Source organism: Neovison vison, chromosome 5, assembly GCF_020171115.1.
Source record: "Neovison vison isolate M4711 chromosome 5, ASM_NN_V1, whole genome shotgun sequence".
Taxonomy (NCBI): domain Eukaryota; kingdom Metazoa; phylum Chordata; class Mammalia; order Carnivora; family Mustelidae; genus Neogale; species Neogale vison.
This window is the reverse complement of record NC_058095.1, coordinates 122704503-122710404: the sequence shown is the minus strand read 5'-3', so window position 1 is coordinate 122710404 and position 5902 is coordinate 122704503. Positions and strand designations below refer to the sequence as shown.

At 37.7% G+C, this 5902-nt stretch overlaps 1 non-coding gene across 1 annotated transcript; it reads left to right on the top strand.

Annotated features, from left to right (window-relative positions):
• The first annotated feature begins 3249 nt into the window (after window positions 1-3249).
• Window positions 3250-3390, top strand: LOC122908001. The gene has a single exon (XR_006384820.1). It is a non-coding gene; the product is annotated as a U4 spliceosomal RNA (small nuclear RNA).
• The last annotated feature ends 2512 nt before the right edge of the window (window positions 3391-5902 follow it).

Below are 5902 nucleotides of genomic sequence, written 5' to 3'. Positions count from 1 at the left end.
TGTTCAACAAGGGAATATGACAGCTGGACCACTTGTTAACAACTCTGAAGCCAAGCTAAGAGTGCCGGGCTAGCTCCCAGCTGTCTGGGTTGTTTTCTTATGGAAAGGTAGATATGCAAAACTTAATTATAGGATTGTAAAAGTAGAATAAAAAGTAAAGATGACATTTGAGTTGTAAATCTAGCGCATCAGTTGGATTCACTTAATGCATTTCCCTATATCTAGCAAAGAAATTTGCAAAGGTATGGAATTATGGAAATATTTGTGAGCTCTGCTCTGGTTATGACAATCACTTCAATTATATTAGCAAGTAAACATTTTATCTGAGATAGTTATATGCTGTAGAATACTATCTTAAAATATTGTCTTTTATTACGTATTAGTCATATCTTCCATTCTTTATTTTCAGTTTTTCAAAGGTGGTGACTAATCCATATCCCCTACACACTATCCACTGAGTGACAGTCTTAGTATTGATGTGAATAAACATTTAAGTGGTTGGTTAGATAGTGGAAAATAGAAATGGATTAAAAGGAGAAGTGGCTTCTTCAAACTACCGTAATTCATAAAACTAGTTGTCACTAGCTTCAGGAAATCATTTTCTTTTGAAATATATTTAAAATGCAATTTATGGAATATATTATTTTATCTCCCTCCTCTTTGAAAGCCTATCTTCAATAACTCTCTGAGCTGCAACTGGAGATGATGACTTTTTCAGGTGTTTCCAAATGTCTCTGAAAATTTAATGGTAGCAGTGATACTCAGACATTCAGCTTTAATAAGTACTTACACATTGACCGTCTCTGATTCCGACAATTGCTACCCAGCTGTAGTGTTTCCTATTAAAAAGTAATTAAGTTACCTCAAACTCAGATATAGATAACTCCTAGAAAGTTGCTAAGTATAAGGATGGTTTATAATGTTCTGAAACTTTATTGTATATTAGAAACACCTGGAAGGCTTGTAAACACATAGTTTGCTGGACCACCTCTATAGTTTGTGATTCAATAGGTTCCCAGATGACATAAACAGTGTTGCTGTGGGTTTCCACATTTTGAGAAATACTGATTTACATTAACAAATTTATATAGAGAACTATTGATTTAAATATTGTGGTAGGTAGAATAATGGTCCCCAAAAGATGTGCACATCCTAATCTCCTAAAGCTGTGAATGTATCACCTTCCATTGTAGATGAGACTTTTTAGATGTGGTTAAAGCTAAGGGTCTTGAGGAGGGAGGACTGTAGGTTATGAAGGAGAATCCAATATAATCAACATGGGTCTTTAAAAGTGGTGAACCTTCCCAGCTCTATTAGAGAAAAGGAGATGTGACCATAAAAGAATGACCAGAGAGATGAAAGGACACTGCCTTACAACAAGGGGGAAAGGTGCCAAGGAGTGTAGGCAGCCTCTAGGAGCTGAAGAAGACAGATTTTCATACGCATGCCCCAGAAAGAAACTGAACCCGCCCAACACCTTGAGTTTAGCCTGGTAAGACCCATGTCAGACTGACCTATAGAATTATAGGATAATAAATTCCTCTTTCAAGCCACTAAATTTGTGGTAATTTGCTATAGCAACAATAGAAAATGAATATGGGTATTGAAAAATTCTATCACCAGAATTATACATCCCTATCTGCTCTTCTCTGACCTTTCACATGCCACAAAAAAACAAAAACAAAAACAAAAATATTTATAGCCATTGTAGCAGCAAAAGCCCTAAACTGACATCAGAAAACCAGAATATATGTACCACTTACTATCCGTATTATTTTATGCAAGTACCTTGCATCTTCTTGAAAAACATTTGAGACCATCCTATGAAAAAGGCTTATGCTACATATTAAGACAGAAAACCAAGCCACACAGCACTGCTATCTTTAAGGGGCTTTAACATTGGAGACAAAGCAGGAAATCAAGACACAGAACAGTGTGAAATGACCTAGATACCAAAATGATCTAGATACTGATATTCAGAATTGTAATATGAAAGCCCAGAAGAATGGTGTTTCAACTTCTCTGATTCCAAAGTTTTTTCACACAAAATTACAGCTTTCACAAAAAAGATCTAATATTTACTGAGGGCTTGTCCAAGCTATCAGGTGTTTAAGTGACCTAAGCTGAAAATAACTATCAAGCTTTTATTCACTAACTGCAATTGTATAAGCAAGACACCAAAACTGAATATAGTACTGGCATCTCCCTATTACATCTCCCCCAGAGAGTGGCCTCAGTGACAGCACAGGATGTGCAGTGCAAATGAGGGAAACTGTGGACAAAAGCCTGCGGATGTGTTATGGACACAGATGATTTGGGCATAGGAAAGAAAAAGGACTAGGAGTGTTAAAGTACTGAGTCAGCTTAGTGAAGGCCCCAGAAAAGAATATCTTTGTGGAGGGACCTGAGAAGTACCTCAGCACAGCCCCCTGCCACCAATTAGGGGGCCTCCAAATGCAGATGTAGATACATGTCACAGCATGGCTGGCTGGAGGTGGGGAAGGGGCTGAGTCCTTAAATACAGCTTCCCCCAAAGACGGCAGTGCTCTGGCTGTGCACAAAGTCCCGACTGAGGACGGCAGCTTCCACTGTGAAGCATGACAGGCCAACCTCTGCATTTACCAATGGTGAGGCATTAAAGCAGGGATTTCAGCCTGATAGGTCCTACACATATAGACTACCAGTGCTATCCAAAAGAAATATAATGTAAGCCACGTATTTAATTTTAGATTTTATACTGGCCATGTTAAAAAAAAAGAAACTGGTAAAAATCTTTTTAATAATATGGCTTATTTAAACCAATGTAGTCAAAACATTATTTCCAAGTGTATTCAATATCAAAGTATTTTAAAATTATTAAAAATTAGTAATGGGATGTGTTACATTCTTCTTTCTCCAATACTAAGTTTTCAAACTCTGGTGTGTAGGTACACTTCTAGAACATTTTAACTGGGACCAACTACACTTCAAGGGTTTAATTGTCCTATGTGGCTCTGGCAGTTATACTGGACAGGGCAGATATAGAGCCTTTTCTAAGTACTTTGAAAAAAATGCATAAAGGTATAGTTTAACATCTTCCAATCCTGGCTTTGAGTTTCCATTCCCTGAATCTTTATTAGTCCTGTGGCCACAAGCAAAATCCTTAACTTCCTTGAACTCATATATTTAAAATTCCTAGTCAAGTCTGATACGTCCTTGGGACTCAAAACACATCAGTTCCCGGGGCGCCTGGGTGGCTCAGTGGATTAAAGCTTTGAGCAGTGGCAGTATCGTAGCCAATGAGGTTTATCTGAGGCGCGATTATTGCTAATTAAAGCCTCTGCCTTCAGCTCAGGTCATGATCCCAGGGTCCTGGGATCGAGCCCCGCATCAGGCTCTCTGCTCAGCAGGGAGCCTGCTTCCTCCTCTCTCTCTACCTGCCTCTCTGCCTACTTGTGCTCTCTGTCTGTCAAATAAATAAATAAAAAACAAAACAAAACAAAACAAAAACATCAGTTCCCTTTAGCTCAAATTTCCTTTCCTTTACACAAATTGTCTTAAATTGAAGAGGACCATCTTTAATGAGCTAAAACATATTAACTTTTTGGTGAGGGTTCAGAAACAGCTAACACAGCAGATGTGAAACTGCTATTTTTATAAAGGCTTGCTTACCACACTGGCCCTTGTCTGGTATCTGGGGACTTAGCTTTTGACCTGTTCCCTAACTAATTAAAGATAAATCACTATGTGTAGACTGTACAAATAATGTGATTTATGGTAAACACCTGTTCTTCTTCTTGGAATCTGGAATTTTGAACATAATAGGGACAGGGTATATATGTGCCCAGCACAATAAAATCTTGGGTGCTCAGTATCTAATGAACTTCCTTGGTAAGAACAATTGCATACATTGTATTGCACTTTTGCTGCTGAAGAAATGGTCATACTTAATTTGCCCCATCACAGGAAGAAGAAAACCTAAATACGGATTGCTACACATCCTCTGTCCTAATGTCTTTTCTTCTTGCTAATCTTTTTTATTATCTTTTTACTAAAATAGACTTTAGCTCTGAGTCCACCTAGTGAATCCCAAACTGAACCATGGGGATGGAGTTGGGGACCTCTGAAATGGAGCATTCTAAACACTAAATAAATCTGTATTTGAGTTTAAATCTAACAAAACTATTTCCACTTGAGTAATGTATTAGAGCTTGGAGGACAGGCAAAATTAAATGAGTAAAAGATAATTTCCATGTAAACAATTTAGAAAACAGGGCTGAAGAGTGCTTCTGGAAGCCTTAGGAGATCCCCCTATGGACCTTCCATGAGAGACTATGATTTGGTTCAAAACTACTCAGGTCCACAGCTGAGAAGGAAAATCAAATTTCTTTCTGGACTCTGATATGACTCTGATAATAGGTTCATGAAGGTGGTTTTTTTTGTTATTTTGGTTTTTTTTTGTTTGTTTGTTTGTTTGTTTGTTTTTAAAGTAGGCTCCATGCCCAAAGTGGGACTTGAGCTCATGGCCCTGAGATCAAGAGTCACATACTCTACCAACTGAGCCAGCCAGGTCCCCCATGAAGGTTATTAAAATAGCTAAACTTAAATCATCACAATAGATTTACATTGAAAAGTCTCATAAAAGTAGCAGCAGCAGATGGGACTGTTAGGTATGGAGATGTGCCCCTGACACACTGCTGACCCTTGCCATGGTGAGCATTCACTGAGGGGAACTGCCTAGAACCGGGACTATGCCTCCAAGTCTCCCTTCAATCCTGGTAAGACCATATAACTATTTCTTAAAAGAAAATGAATGGAAATGGTGTGGCACAGCCAGGTCTGATGCTCTAAGAAGGAGATTTCCTCCATTGCCTCCTGACCTGCATAGATGCAGAAGACTCTAAGATCACAGAGGACGGCAAAACCAAAAATAGAAATAGCCCATTCTTTGAACTATGTCACAGGACATCCCACTGACCACAAATATCCACCTTGTGCTTCTACGGGATAAGAAATAAATGCTCATTGTTTGAAAATTCTAAAATTTACATACACACACACGTACATACATATATATACACATACACATATATATGTATGTATTGCATCCACACATCCAAATATCAACCACAGGATGATCTCAGAATATAGAAAAATAACTGTCTTACAAACTCCTTCTATCTGACCTCAACAAATAAATTTACCTTGACAAAATTTTATTTCCAGAAGATCCTGCTGCCTGTGGACAAATCACTGCCTTGACAAGAAAATGATGGGAGCACTCTCTATGGTGATCAAATTCACAAAAGGGTAAAATGCTATGCGGTTCAGTCCCAGATCAGAGCTGCACTCAAAGAATCTGAGACCAAACAAGAATATCCGATATTTAACCTAAGTTCTTCCATAAACAAGAAGGGGTTTTAAAAGAGACCCACTACAACTCTTAGTACCGATGCCCACCTAGTAACTAGTCTACCACAATCTCTAAAAGTTTATTCTCTCCCTTACACTCTCAAAGAATTCTCTCTCATGTTCCCTTGGTATTCTGTTCTCAATATCTTTATTCCTTCACCACCCCCCCCAACCCCTGTACCAAACATATCAGCAGAAATGTGAACCCCTTGAGCATTACAATTTTAAAAAGACATCTGTTATATAGATTATATCATTCTGTAACAGATTTTTACACATGCAATGAATTATATTTCATTTGCCAAACTGACATATATTTATTTTATTTCCATATTTCCACAACAGGAATTTTAGTCATTTCTAGGACTCGTCTAAAGAGTTTGAAAAGCAAAAACTGTCTCTATCTATAAATGCCACAAAATATCAATAATGTATGAGATTATGCATTACAAGTTTCAATATATTCTTAGTCTTTTTTGGAAATGTTTTTGTCTTAAGTATCTGTTAATTA